Source organism: Aegilops tauschii, chromosome 6 (genome assembly GCF_002575655.3).
Source record: "Aegilops tauschii subsp. strangulata cultivar AL8/78 chromosome 6, Aet v6.0, whole genome shotgun sequence".
NCBI classification, from domain to species: domain Eukaryota; kingdom Viridiplantae; phylum Streptophyta; class Magnoliopsida; order Poales; family Poaceae; genus Aegilops; species Aegilops tauschii.
In genome coordinates, this window is record NC_053040.3 from 242,050,186 (window position 1) to 242,066,084 (window position 15,899).

Genomic DNA, 15,899 nt, shown 5'->3' on the forward strand with positions numbered 1-15,899 from the left:
CGTGCAGCCACCAGCACCACCTCCAGCAGGTCGACCTCAGGTATATATTCGCAACGGTAGGCCTGCACCACCACCTCAGGTACGAGATCATGACCATGTTCCTGAACTGAAATTGAATATTCCACCGTTTCAGGGTAGATACATTCCTGATGTATATCTTACTTGGGAGTTAGAAACTGAACAACGTTTTACATGTTTACAATATCCCGAGGAGAGACGGGTTGCTGCTGCTGTTTGTGCTTTCACTAGTTTTGCATGTGTATGGTGGTCTGAACATTGTAGATTATATCCTATTCCAGCTACTTGATAGAGGCAAAGGTGTCCCGTCTTTCGATGAGATGATGAATATCGCTTTGATGGAAGTCGACTTTGACAATCCGACTACGAACGTGCGAGGACGTCGCGCCTTAGCAATCGCTAAACCAACTCCGACAGGTTATCGACCACGCCGGAGCACAATCAACCTGACCACGAGGGTCTGTTTCCTGCGAGCAAATGAAGAACAAGCAGGAAACTGAGATTGCAATCTGGATATTGCGAATATAAGATGAAAGCTTTATTGATCAAGGTGGAGTTCTGTGACGCCTTTGTCTGGTCGCTGAACACAAACGAAGTACGCGAAGTTGCAGCTATGGCGAACTTTTAATCTAAACAAAACCCAAAGTCTAAACGACGCCCTAAGGGCTGTATATATGGAGGAAGAGGGGGGAATTTCGTGGCCCTTGAGGAAGGGGTCCGAAACCAACCCTATCTCTTGTTTCCCCACACATACGGACTCTAAAAACAGCCTATACTTATGTATTTCGAAATTACATGGGCCTGGCCCAATAATAAGGTGACGCAGCACCTAGAATAGCCTCTGGACGAAAGTTATGAAGTAGCATCTTGTATATTTCGTCCAAGGCTTCATGCATGCATTATGGTGGCTTCAACGTCCTGAAATCATCACTTGTAACTCCGTTCTTGTTCCCCATGCGCATGCCATCATCTCCATGCTTGTTCTTGCTCCAATGTTCATCCTTCTCCAAGCTAGGCCCTTCATTTGTAAGCAAAACAAATCTATCCAATTTAGGCAGCATCATATTCTCATGAACATTAGAATCATTACCAAGAAACGAAAGTACCTGGTAATTTAATTGGCGTGCGCGAGCTCTAGTAATTGGTCCAGTATGTATAGCAGCAGGGCCTGTGGGTGTAACAATGGTATTGATGTCCTCATCATCCTCCCCTTCTTGAAATGAAGTCGTCCTCGACGGAAGCTCATCTTCCTCACCCAAATAAGGCTTCAAATCTGCAATGTTAAAAGTGGGACTAACCCCAAAATCTGCAGGCAGCTCAAGTTTATATGCATTATCATTTATTTTCTCTAACACCTTAAAAGGACCATCAGCACGTGGCATTAGCTTTGATTTGCGCAAATCAGGAAACCTATCCTTACGCAAATGTAACCAAACAAGATCTCCAGGTGCAAACACAACATGTTTTCTACCCTTCTCTCCAGCAAGTTTATATTTAGCATTCATACGCTCAATGTTTTCCTTAGTTAACTCATGCATTTTTAAGATCAATTCAGCACGTTGTTTAGCATCAAAATTAACCTTCTCCGAAGATGGAAGAGGCAACAAATCAATAGGTGCACGAGGTAGGAAACCATACACAATTTCAAAAGGGCACATCTTAGTAGTAGAATGCAATGAACGATTATAAGCAAACTCAATATGAGGCAAGCATTCTTCCCACATTTTCTCATTATTCTTCAAAACAGCCCTAAGCATAGTAGACAATGTTCTATTGACTACTTCAGTTTGTCCATCAGTTTGGGGGTGACAAGTAGTACTAAAAAGAAGTTTAGTCCCCAACTTAGCCCATAAACATCTCCAAAAGTGGCTAAGAAATTTAGTATCACGATCTGAAACAATAGTATTTGGCACACCATGCAAGCGAATAATTTCACGAAAGAACAAATCAGCAACATTAACAGCATCATCGCTTTTATGACATGGTATAAAGTGTGCCATTTTCGAGAATCTATCCACGACAACAAATATGCTATCCCTCCCCTTCTTTGTTCGAGGTAAACCTAAAACAAAGTCCATAGAAATATCCTCCCAAGGAACACTAGGTACAGGCAAAGGCATATATAAACCATGAGGATTGAGTCGTGACTTAGCTTTTTGACATGTAGTGCAGCGAGCAACAAAATGCTCAACATCCCGTCTCATCTTTGGCCAAAAGAAATGTGTAGCAAGTACGTCCTCCGTCTTCTTCACGCCAAAGTGTCCCATTAATCCTCCTCCATGCGCCTCCTGCAACAACAAAAGACGAAGAGAGCTAGCTGGAATGCATAGCTTGTTAGCACGGAACACAAATCCATCATTAACGACAAACTTGTTCCAGGTTCTTCCTTCTTTACAATTCTGCAATACATCTTTAAAATCAGCATCATGCACATATTGATCTTTGATGGTCTCCAAACCAAATATTTTGAAGTCAAGTTGTGAAAGCATAGTATAGCGACGAGACAATGCATCATCAATAACATTTTCTTTACCCTTCTTGTGTTTAATGACATAAGGGAAAGTTTCAATGAATTCAACCCATTTAGCATGTCTACGATTCAGTTTAGCTTGACTTTTAATATGTTTCAAAGTTTCATGATCAGAATGTATAACAAATTCTTTGGGCCATAAATAATGTTGCCATGTTTCTAAAGTCCGAACAAGAGCATATAGTTCTTTATCATAAGTAGAATAATTCAGACTAGGCCCACTCAATTTTTCAGAAAAGTATGCAACAGGTTTGCCATCTTGTAATAACACACCTCCTAATCCAATTCCACTAGCATCACATTCAAGCTCAAAAGTCTTATTAAAATCAGGAAGTTGGAGTAAAGGAGCATGTGTCAACTTATCTTTCAATACCGTGAAGGCTTCTTCCTGTGCGGTACCCCAAACAAAAGGCACATCCTTCTTTGTAAGCTCGTTGAGAGGTGCAGCAATGGTGCTAAAATCTCTCACAAAACGCCTATAGAAACCAGCGAGTCCAAGAAAACTCCGCACTTGTGTGACTGTTTTGGGCTGCGGCCAACTCTCAATAGCTTCAATCTTAGCTTTATCAACTTCAATTCCCTGTGGAGTAACAACATAGCCAAGAAAAGATACTCGGTCGGTGCAAAAGGTGCACTTCCCAAGGTTACCAAACAAACGTGCATCACGTAGAGCAATAAAAACAGCACGTAAATGTTCCAAATGTTCTTCAAAGATTTGCTATAAATCAGTATATCATCAAAATAGACTACCACAAATCGTCCAATGAAAGCACGTAAAACTTCGTTCATTAGTCTCATGAAAGTACTAGGTGCATTAGTTAACCCAAAAGGCATGACTAACCACTCATATAAACCAAACTTAGTTTTAAATGCAGTTTTCCATTCATCTCCCAATTTCACACGAATTTGATGGTATCCACTACGCAAATCAACTTTGGAGAATATTGTAGAGCCACTCAATTCATCAAGCATATCATCTAGCCTAGGAATAGGATGACGATAACGAATAGTAATATTATTAATGCCTCTACAATCAACACACATACGCGACGTACCATCCTTTTTAGGCACTAGTATAGTAGGAACAGCACAGGGACTAAGAGATTCGCGTATATAACCTTTGTCGAGCAGCTCCTGTACTTGACGCATAATCTCCTTCGTCTCCTCTGGATTGGTACGGTATGGTGCACAGTTGGGTAGCGATGCACCGGGAATTAAGTCAATTTGATGCTCAATCCCTCGAATAGGTGGTAATGTTAGTGACAGCAGGGGGCAAAGAGGAAGGCACGTCCCCGAATGAAAATAATGCCTCTTTGCACACAAAAGCATAGCAAATAGATTTTGCTGAAATCTAGCTCATCAATATCAGATTTTGTGGCAAGTAAACATGCACTTTTCAATTTAATTTCAGAAACAACACTAGATGGTTTATTATTAGGTTTCATTTGTTGCTCAAATTCATTTGCCACAATCTGATTTTCACTCTTATTTTTCTCCTGTTTTGCTTTATTAGCTCTATTAATGTCATCTTTCAAAATGGAATCAGGAGTCATAGGAAGCAAAGTAATATTTTTATCCTTATGAACAAGAGTATACTGATTGTTTCTACCATGGTGTACAGAATTTTTATCAAATTGCCATGGTCTACCTAGTAATAAGGAACATGCTTGCATGGGTACCACATCACAATCAACATAATCAGCATATGTAGAGATACTAAAATGCACACGAACAGTACGTGTTACCTTAACCTTGCCGCTGTTGTTGAACCATTGGATGTAGTAAGGATGTGGATGTGGTCTTATGGTGAGAGATAGCTTCTCCACCATCTCCATGCTAGCCAAGTTGTTACAGCTCCCTCCATCTATGATGACGCGAACAGAACGTTCCTTCACAACTCCCTTTGTATGGAACAAATTATGCCTCTGATTTTGCTCTGCTTGTGTGACCTGCACACTCAAAACACCAGCAACTAAACATTCATACCTGTCAGCGTCTTCAGGAGCCATGTATTGCGTCTCATATTCAGAATCATCTCCACCATGTTCTTCACGTGTAATAAGAGCCAAAGTCTCCTCATCATAGTCACTAGCGGACTCATACCCACCATCATTTGCTGAAATTTATCATGCAACCCCTTGTTCGCCTTGTTCTCCCAATCAGTCTCATCGGCTTGTGATCCTGCCATGGTTAGCAGCAATAGAAACACAAAAGAATATGATCCTACAGACTACTAGGAAGTGGTGGTGATGGTGGTGTGTCACAAATCCTTCAAGCGAATCTCAAATTCTTACCAGTTCTTACCCAGCAGCAGGTGGTGATCGGCAACCGTTGTAGTCAAAACTCTCAAAGCTTGGATAGAGCGATTACCAGGGAGAGTCAAACGCACGACGTAGATGTATGTGGAGCTGGGAAGGCTTATAATATGGTAGCAAAAAGGGTCAGCAATAATAAATTCAGATATGCAAAGTTGAATAAACGCTCAACGACGGTACTGTGCTGGTCCTAGGCTAGACCGTGCTAGAGACGCGAGCCTAGAACACTAACAAAATCACGGCGCTGCACTTAAACAAGGGAGGAGCACACTCTGAAAAAAAATCACTTTTTTTGCACTTTTTTTTGCACTTTTTTTTTGCTCCGCAACAATTTTTTTTCGAAAAAGTCTACAAATGGTCTAAAAACTGCCTAGCCAAAATTTTTAGACTTAGTTTTTTTTTTAAACTGGAACTATTTTTCTACTGCGGGTAACACAAAAGTTTGGGAGTCCTTCTCTGTCACGACTCGGAGTATGGCGTGATCTGGAAATCCAAAACAGAGTAACAAAATACTGGACTTGGACTAGGACTGGTGGCGGAGATGAATCTGGTGGAACTCGGACTGGTGGCGAAGAAAAATCTGGTGGAACTCGGACTGGTGGCGGATATATGTTGCAGGTGTACTCGGATTGGCGTGATGGCGGCGGATATGTGGTGGCGTATATGGACTCGGATTGGCGGTGAATATGTGGTGGTGGTATATGGCAGCGGCGATGAAGTTGGTGCGGTGGTGGTATATGGCAGCAGCGATGATGATGATGCGGTGGTGATATATGGCAGCGGCGACGTGACAACCTGTGAACAGAACTCAAAACTCTAAAGGACTAGACGCTAAGACCAGCAACTTGACACGACGATGCAACCACAAATTCAACAAAGCAAACACAGAAAAGATTATGCAAAGGCTCAGATTGGTTCAGATAGGATGAACTAACCCTAATTTTTTTTGGCTTTTTCGTGGACTATAGGTATGAAGAACAAACTCGATCTAAACTACTAAAAACTGTAAAATCTCACCAAGCAACCTGGAAATCTGATAGCACTTGATAGAGGCAAAGGTGTCCCGTCTTTCGATGAGATGATGGATATCGCTTTGGTGGAAGTCGACTTTGACGATCCGACTACGAACGTGCGATGACGTCGCGCCTTAGCAATCGCTAAACCAACTCCGAGAGGTTATTGACCACGCCGGAGCACAATCAACCTGACCATGAGGGTCTGTTTCCTGCGAGCAAACGAAGAACAAGCAAGAAACTGAGATTGCAATCTGGATATTGCGAATATAAGAGGAAAGCTTTATTGATCAAGGTGGGGTTCTGTGACGCCTTTGTCTGGTCGTTGAACACAAACGAAGTACGCGAAGTTGCAGCTATGGCGAACTTTTAATCTAAACAAAACCCAAAGTCTAAACGACGCCCTAAGGGCTGTATATATGGAGGAAGAGGGGGGAATTTCCTGGCCCTTGGGGAAGGGGTCCGAAACCAACCCTATCTCTTGTTTCCCCACACATACGGACTCTAAAAACAGCCTATATTCAAGTATTTCAAAATTACATGGGCCTGGCCCAATAATAAGGTGACGCAGCATTAGTCTCATGAAAGTATTAGGTGCATTAGTTAACCCAAAAGGCATGACTAACCACTTATATAAACCAAACTTGTTTAAAATGCAGTTTTCCATTCATCTCCCAATTTCATACGAATTTGATGGTATCCACTACGCAAATCAACTTTGGAGAATATTGTAGAGCCACTCAAGTCATCAAGCATATCATCTAGCCTAGGAATAGGATGACGATAACGAATAGTAATATTATTAATGCCTCTACAATCAACACACATACGCGACGTACCATCCTTTTTAGGCACTAGTATAATAGGAACAGCACAAGGATTAAGAGATTCGCGTATATAACCTTTGTCGAGCAGCTCCTGTACTTGACGCATAATCTCCTTCGTCTCCTCTGGTGGTGGTGCCGGCCTATTGGTGGTGGTGCCGGCCTACCGTTGCGAATATATACCTGAGGTCGACCTGCTGGTGGTGGTGCTGGTGGTTGCACGTAGTTCTAATTTTGATCAACCTCATCCTCATAATCGCCCGCATAATCGTCCTCCTCCTCAGCCGCCGCAGTAGCAGGAGCCAAAGAAGCATCAACAGTAGGTCCAGCAGCACCCGAATTTTGACCAGTCTCAATTGGAACACGCTGTACTCGTCCCACTTGATTTGGAAGGCGGCGTTGGAGATGTGGTTGTTGTTGTTGTAGAGGTGCGACATGTGCAGCCGGTGCTGGTTGGGGAAGACGCTTGAGTAATTCAGTAAACTTGTTATCCAGTTTTGTCTCGAACGACTTCTCCACGGCATCTATCTTCTCCATAGCCTCTTCAAATCTGTTTGGCACATCTCCCACCTGGCCACTCATCATTTGCTGAAATTTATCATGCAACTCCTTGTTCGTCATGTTCTCCCAATCAGTCTCATCGGCTTGTGATCCTGCCATAGTTAGCAGCAATAGAAACACAAAAGAATATGATCCTGCAGACTACTAGGAAGTGGTGGTGATGGTGGTGTGTCACAAAACCTTCAAGTGAATCTCAAATTCTTACCAGTTCTTACCCAGCAGCAGGTGGTGATCGGCAACCGTTGTAGTCAAAACTCTCAAAGCTTGGATAGAGCGATTACCAGGGAGAGTCAAACGCACGATGTTAGATGTATGTGGAGCTGGGAAGGTTTATAATATGGTAGCAAAAAGGGTCAGCAATAATCAATTCAGAGATGCAAAGTTGAATAAACGCTCAACGACGGAACTGTGCTGGTCCTAGGCTAGACCGTGCTAGAGACGCGAGCCTAGAACACTAACAAAATCACGGCGCTGCACGTAAACAAGGGAAAAGCACACTCTGGATTTTTTTTCTTTTTTTTTCTCTTTTTTTCGCTCTCTTTTTTTTGCGCTCCTCTTTTTTTTGTGAAAAATCACTATAATGGCGAGTGTCTCAAAACTCTTCCCAGGTCAAACTGACAGGATGGGCACAAAATTTTTTTGACTATTTTTTTTCGGAAATCAGGGCAGCGACGACGAAAAAGTGCAACAAAAAAGCACTATGATGGCGAGTGTCTCAAAACACTCCCCGGGACCTAAAAATAGGATAGGGAAAAATATTTTTGGTTGCCGAAAAAGTGCGACAATTTTTTTTCCGAGACCTACTCAGGCAAGGAAACACGAAACGGAAAATAGATGAATCTCTAAAACAAACCGAATATGAAAAGAACTCGGATTGGTGGTGGATATATGGTGGTAGGATATGGCAGCGATGGTGGTATATGGATACGGATCGGTGGTGGTATATGGATACGGATTGGTGGTGGTATATGGATACGGATTCAGAGCAGTGGCGGATAAGCAATAGTGGTAGATGGCAAGGCGATGATGATGGTGCGGCGGCGGCGTGACAACTTATGACCAGAACTCGAAACTCTAAAAGACTAGACTCTAAGACTAGCAACTTGACACGACGATGCAACCGCAAATTCAACAAAGCAAAAACCCTAAAAAGATTATGCAAAGGCTCAGATTGGTTCGGATATATTGAACTACCCCTAATTTTTTTTGTGTGGCTTTTTCGTGGACTGTAGGTATGAAGAACAGACTCGATCTAAACTACGAAAAACTGTAAAATCTCACCAAGCAACCTGGAAATCTGATACCACTTGATAGAGGCAAAGGTGTCCCGTCTTTCGATGAGATGATGGATATCGCTTTGGTGGAAGTCGACTTTGACGATCCGACTACGAACGTGCGATGACGTCGCGCCTTAGCAATCGCTAAACCAACTCTGAGAGGTTGCTGACCACGCCGGAGCACGATCAACCTGACCACGAGGGTCTGTTTCCTGCGAGCAAACGAAGAACAAGCAAGAAACTGAGATTGCAATCTGGATATTGCGAATATAAGATGAAAGCTTTATTGATCAAGGTGGGGTTCTGTGACGCCTTTGTCTGGTCGTTGAACACAAACGAAGTACGGGAAGTTGCAGCTATGGCGAACTTTTAATCTAAACAAAACCCAAAGTCTAAATGACGCCCTAAGGGCTGTATATATGGAGGAAGAGGGGGAATTTCGTGGCCCTTGGGGAAGGGGTCCGAAACCAACCCTATCTCTTGTTTCCCCACACATACGGACTCTAAAAATAGCCTATACTCAAGTATTTCGAAATTACATGGGCCTGGCCCAATAATAAGGTGACGCAGCACCTAAAATAGCCTCTGGACGAAAGTTATGAAGTAGCATCTTGTATATTTCGTCCAAGGCTTCATGCACGCATTATGGTGGCTTCAACGCCCTGAAATCATCACTTGTAACTCCGTTCTTGTCCCCCATGCGCATGCCATCATCTCCATGCTTGTTGTTGCTCCAATGTTCATCCTTCTCAAAGCTAGGCCCTTCATTTGTAAGCAAAACAAATCTATCCAATTTAGGCAGCATCATATTCTCATGAACATTAGAATCATTACCAAGAAACAAAAGTACCTTGTAATTTAATTGGCGTGCGCGAGCTCTAGTAATTGGTCCAGTATGTATAGCAGCAGGGGCTGTGGGTGTAACAATGGTATTGATGTCCTCATCAGAAACACATTAAAAGTCAAGCTAAACTGAACCGTAGACATGCTAAATGGGTTGAATTCATTGAGACTTTCCCTTATGTCATTAAACACAAGAAGGGTAAAGAAAATGTTATTGCTGATGCATTGTCTCGTCGTTATACTATGCTTTCACAACTTGACTTTAAAATATTTGGTTTGGAGACCATCAAAGATCAATATGTGCATGATGCTGAATTTAAAGATGTATTGCAGAATTGTAAAGAAGGTAGAACATTGAACAAGTTCGTCGTTAATGATGGATTTGTGTTTCGTGCTAACAAGCTATGCATTCTCCGTTCGTCTTTTGTTGTTGCAGGAGGCGCATGGAGGAGGACTAATGGGACACTTTGGCGTGAAGAAGACGGAGGATATACTTGCTACACATTTCTTTTGGCCAAAGATGAGACGGGATGTTGAGCGTTTTGTTGCTCGCTGCACTACATGTTAAAAAGCTAAGTCACGACTCAATCCTCATGGTTTATATATGCCTTTGCCTGTACCTAGTGGTCCTTGGGAGGATATATCTATGGACTTCGTTTTAGGTTTACCTCGAACAAAGAAGGGGAGGGATAGCATATTTGTTGTCGTGGATAGGTTCTCGACAATGGCACACTTTATACCATGTCATAAAAGTGATGATGTTGTTAATGTTGCTGATTTGTTCTTTCGTGAAATTATTCGCTTGCATGGTGTTCCAAATACTATTGTTTCATATCGTGATACTAAATTTCTTAGCCACTTTTGGAGATGTTTATGGGCTAAGTTGGGGACTAAACTGCTTTTTAGTACTACTTGTCACCCCCAAACTGATGGTCAAACTGAAGTAGTCAATAGAACATTGTGTACTATGCTTAGGGCTGTTTTGAAGAATAATAAGAAAATGTGGGAAGAATGCTTGCCTCATATTGAATTTGCTTATAATCGTTCGTTGCATTCTACTACTAAGATGTGCCCTTTTGAAATTGTGTATGGTTTCCTACCTCGTGCACCCATTGATTTGTTGCCTCTTCCATCTTCGGAGAAGGTTAATTTTGATGCTAAACAACGTGCTGAATTGATCTTAAAAATGCATGAGTTAACTAAGGAAAACATTGAGCGTATGAATGCTAAATATAAACTTGGTGGAGATAATGGTAGAAAACATGTTGTCTTTGCACCTGGAGATCTTGTTTGGTTACATTGCGTAAGGATAGGTTTCCTAATTTGCGCAAATCAAAGCTAATGCCACGTGCTGATGGTCCTTTTAAGGTGTTAGAGAAAGTAAATGATAATGCATATAAACTTGAGCTGCCTACAGATTTTGGGGTTAGTCCCACTTTTAACATTGCAGATTTGAAGCCTTATTTGGGTGAGGAAGATGAGCTTCCGTCGAGGACGACTTCATTTCAAGAAGGGGAGGATGATGAGGACATCAATACCATTGTTACACCCACAACACCTGCTACTATACATACTGGACCGATTACTAGAGAGCTCGCGCACGCCAATTAAATTACCAGGTACTTTCGTTTCTTGGTAATGATTCTAATGTTCATGAGAATATGATACTGCCTAAATTGGATACATTTGTTTTGCTTACAAATGAAGGGCCTAGCTTGGAGAAGGATGAACATTGGAGCAAGAACAAGCATGGAGTTGATGGCATGCGCAAGGGAGACAAGAACAGAGTTTCAAGTGATGATTGCAGGACTTTGAAGCCACCATAATCAGTGCATGAAGCCTTGGACGAAATATACAAGATGCTACTTCATAATTTTCGTCCAGAGGCTATTCTAGGTGCTGCGTCACCTTATTTTTGGGTCAGGCCCATGTACTTTCGAAATACTTCAATATAGGCTGTTTTTAGAGTCCCTATGTGTGGGGAAACAAGAGTTAGGGTGGGTTTCGGACCCCTCCTCCAAGGGACACGAAATTCCCCCCTCTTCCTCCATATATACAACCCCTAGGGCATCGTTAGACTTTGGGTTTTGTTTGGATTAAAAGTTCGCCATAGCTGCAACTTCGCGTACTTCGTTTGTGTTCAACGACCAGACAAAGGCGTCACAGAACCCCACCTTCATTAATAAAGCTTTCCTCTTTTACTCGCAATATCCAGATTGCAATCTCAGTTTCTTGCTTGTTCTTCGTTTGCTCGCAGGAAATAGACCTTCATGGTCAGGTTGATCGTGCTCCGGCGTGGTCAATAACCCCTCGGAAGTTGGTTTAGCGATTGCTAAGGCACGACGTCTTCGCACGTTCGTAGTCGGATCGTCAAAGTCGACTCCCACAGAAAACGGTATCTATCTCATCGAAACATCGGAACACCTTTGCCTCTATCAATCTTCCTAAACTGAAATTGAATATTCCACCATTTGAGGGTAGATATGTTCCTGATATATATCTTACTTGGGAGTTAGAAACTGAACAACGTTTTACATGTTTACAATATCCCGAGGAGAGACGTGTTCCTGCTGCTGTTTGTGCTTTCACTAGTTTTGCATGTGTATGGTGGTCTGAACATTGTAGATTATATCCTATTCCAGCTACTTGGGCTGCTTTGAAAACTGCTATGCGTACTCGTTGGGTTCCACCATATTATCAACGTGAATTACTTCAAAAATTGCAGCGCTTAAGACAAGGAAAAAATTCTGTAGAAGAATATTATCAGGAATTACAAACTGGCATGATTAGATGTGGTATTGTTGAGGAGAATGAAGCTATGCTTGCACATTTTATGGGTGGATTAAATAGAGAGATTGATAGAGGCGAGGGTGTCCCGATCTTTCGATGAGATGATAACTATTGATTTGGTGGAGACGACTTTGACGATCCGACTACAAACGTGCACGACGTTACGCCTTAGCAATCGCTAAACCAACTCCGAGAGGTTATTGACCACGCCGGAGCACGATCAACCTGACCACGAAGGTCTATTTCTGCAAGCAATCAAAGAACAAGCAAGAATATGATAAAGCAATCTGAATATTGCGAATATATATATATGAAGTATTGATAATGGTGGGGATCCATAAGCGGTCTTGGTCTGGTCGTTGGACACAAATGAAATACACGAAGTTGCAATGGCTAACTTTTAACTAAACAAATCCCAAGGAAAAAGCAACTAGATGGATCTACTTATATAGGAGCAAGGGCTGGCGGCCAAGGAGGTGGGAGGACGTCCCAAGGCAGCCTAAAACCAACCCTAGGTCGTACAAGGCTCATGGGCCCAAGTGGAGGTGATGCAACACCTTTGGACTTATTGTTTGACTCAGATTCTGCTGCAGCGTCAAATTGTTTCGTCCATATCTCAACGCTCCGGATGAATTTAAAGGTGAATCCAATTGGGTTGGAAAGAGGACGAAATCTACTTTCCAACAAAAAACAGAATCACCCAATTCGGAGCCCGTATGAAAAAGTTGTTGGTGTTTTGAGTCAGCTATGTCTGTGCAGTCCGAATCTGAATCCAGAACGTGAGAGACTTGGACTCTATCTTCTCTTGGCCCAAAAGTGACGTGAGATGACTTTTTGAACAGAACCTAAAGTTCTCCTTTCCCCTATCTTCATATGTGGATTGTACAAATGTCCCATACACTTGCAATTAGACAAAACACAAAAGTGTGTGAAGTATTTTTGTTCTGGATAACATAAATAGATTATTGAATAGTTTGCACTAGAAATCACCTGACAAATATGCATGTATGCAATATTTTTGGTCGTATCCAAGGTAGTCATGTCCTCATCAGAGATTCAGACCATTCTAGAGTATAAGGATTATAATAATATCACTCGTTTATTCCATCTTGCTTGTAAAGCTGAACGTGAAGTGTAGGATCGACAGGCATTGGCGCGGACTAACTTTTCTGCAGGTCGACCTTCATCATGGACACCGCGTGCATCCTCTACTTCCACACATTCTACTGCACCGACACCTCCATCAGCTGTTACCTCCAGCCGTGATACAAGGAAGCTGGCACAACCACCATTATCTGCCAAGAGCACACCTATCGGGTGATGCGGAGCATCCTACGGTCATCCCCATGGACCTACCATCGCCTCATCAAGAGCCAAGAGGACCTATGACACGAGCACGAGCTAGAGCTCTCGAGAACGAGGTGACTTCCTTCATTAGTGATATCACATATGATCCACTCGAGACATGGCTACTACCTAAGTCCGATATGCTATGGATGATTAGGTGTCAAGAGGAGCCTCCCGAGGATGCACGTGAAGACGGACAAGCCGCCCAGTTCACGGATGAAGAGAACCAACGGAAACGGGCAAGTTCACCTTCGAGGCCCCGGACATCCGGCCAAGTCCCCGGACATCCGGCCCCTGGAGCAACCACAGCAGCAGCAGCCTAGATGCCCAAGCCTACAGGGCCTGGACATCCGGAGTCTAGCCCGGACATCCGGCCCCAGCCCGGAAATCCGGCCAAAAGCCCGGACATCCGGCGCCACGCTACAGAACATCCAGAAGTTTTGCCCTCCAGCCCGGACATCCAGCCCCCCAGCCCGGACATCCGGCCCCTCCTGAAGCCCCGGACATCCGGCCCGTCGCCCGGACATCCGGCCACCCCTGTCTGCGCACAGTAAGGGCCGAGGCCCGTGTACCCCCTTCGACCCCCTAGACTATATATACTCTTTCTCCTCCATCTTTCTAGGGTTAGCATTGGTTTAGCTCATATGTGAGATAGAGCATTGCTCATCCATACGGATCTCCTCCTCGAGAGAGACGGCGGCCCCTCTTCGGAGACGATCCACGTTGGATTCAAGACCCCCTCTTGGGTGGCCCCCTCAAGACCTCCTTTCGGAGAAGAACCGGTTACCTATGTATCGTCCCTTGTTGGATTTGGATCGTGTATCTCTTTGTGTTTCGAGGATCTAGCACATGTGTGATTGTTCTTATTGGTTTGAGTGATTCTCTCGTGTCTTCCGCTCGTGTTTTCCCTCGTGTTCTTCGTGTTCTTAGTTGGGATCCGCTCCTTTCGTGAAAGATCGGCTATATAGGGTTCCACCCTACATCATCTTGGTATCAGAGCCATGTTGATCACGATTTCGGAGCCCCCTCTCTTTGTTTTCTAGCTTGATTTTGTTGTTTTTGTCCTAACCCGAAAATTGCCCCACAAAAATAGCCCCAATTGTTTTTTGTGATTTGTTGGTGTGATGAAGTTTTGTTGGATTTGCTCCGCGGATTTCGTGTGTTGCTGGTAGATCTAGCTTTTCCCCATCTTTTGCCCAATTTCCATCAACAAAATCTTCTGAATTTTGCCCCGGATTTGACCTCTCCACGCGATGCTCACCCACGGATCCCGAGCCCGGACATCCGGCCCGGCCCGGACATCCGGCCATCAGCCCGGACATCCGGCCCTTGACAGCATCAACTCCATCCTCCACTCCGTTTACCGCCTAACTTTCGTCCAATTTTGTTAAGGAGCCCACATACACTTCCGAATACCACCACCATTTCCGCATAGCACCACCATAGCCTTTCCCGCTACCAACTCCGACAATTTTGACCCATTTTGTTTTGAGAATTTGAGTTGTGGTTTCCGTATCCTATTGTGTTTCGGCTATCTAGGTACGGTTCGACAACAACATCACCACCGCTCATCTTCGACAAGGACTACTACGAACGGCTACATTGGTATCACCTTCACCTTCATATCATCTTGGTATAGCGATATCATCATACTCTCTTGCATTTGCATTGATAAACCCATGGCCTTACTTTTGCGTAGCTTACCCATCGAGACTAGCCTTTGAGTATTGCCGGCAACGTGACTTGTGCACATTAGTGTTCATACTTCACATAGCATACATACCATCATTGAGTTGCATATCTTGGTATCATCTCTTGTGTCACAAAAGTTGTCTTCGCATACACAATTGCTATCTTGGTTCGTGAAGCATTGCATGAGAAAAGAGCTCAAACAACAAGGAGCCAAACAAGCTTTTAAGCAAAAAGGAGAAAGATAAGCAAAGAGCTTAAGCAAGAACCATAGCATCATACAACATTAAGATTGTCATACTCGATCATCTTGGATCAAAGCATAGAAACATCATACATATAGCATACTTGGGATAGAAGTCGTTGCATTTTTGCTTAGTAGGTTGCGCACAAGTTCGTATCCGCCTATTGTGCAATTGTGCTAGCGTCTCTCTAGTGTTGTGCAACATGAGCATCTTGGTGGATTCCACATTTTGGCTCACCCTTGGTTGCCCAACCCCACTTATCTATTTGCGTGTGTGTTTCCGTGTACCATATCTTGCTATTGGTCTACTTATCGCATTTGCAAATTTGTGAATCTTTTCCAACATTATTGAGTCTCACTTACAATTGCATCAAATTTTGTGCCACCATCCTAACCAAGCTCCACCATAAGCTTTTACTTGTGTAGGTGCGAGAACCGACAAGAATTG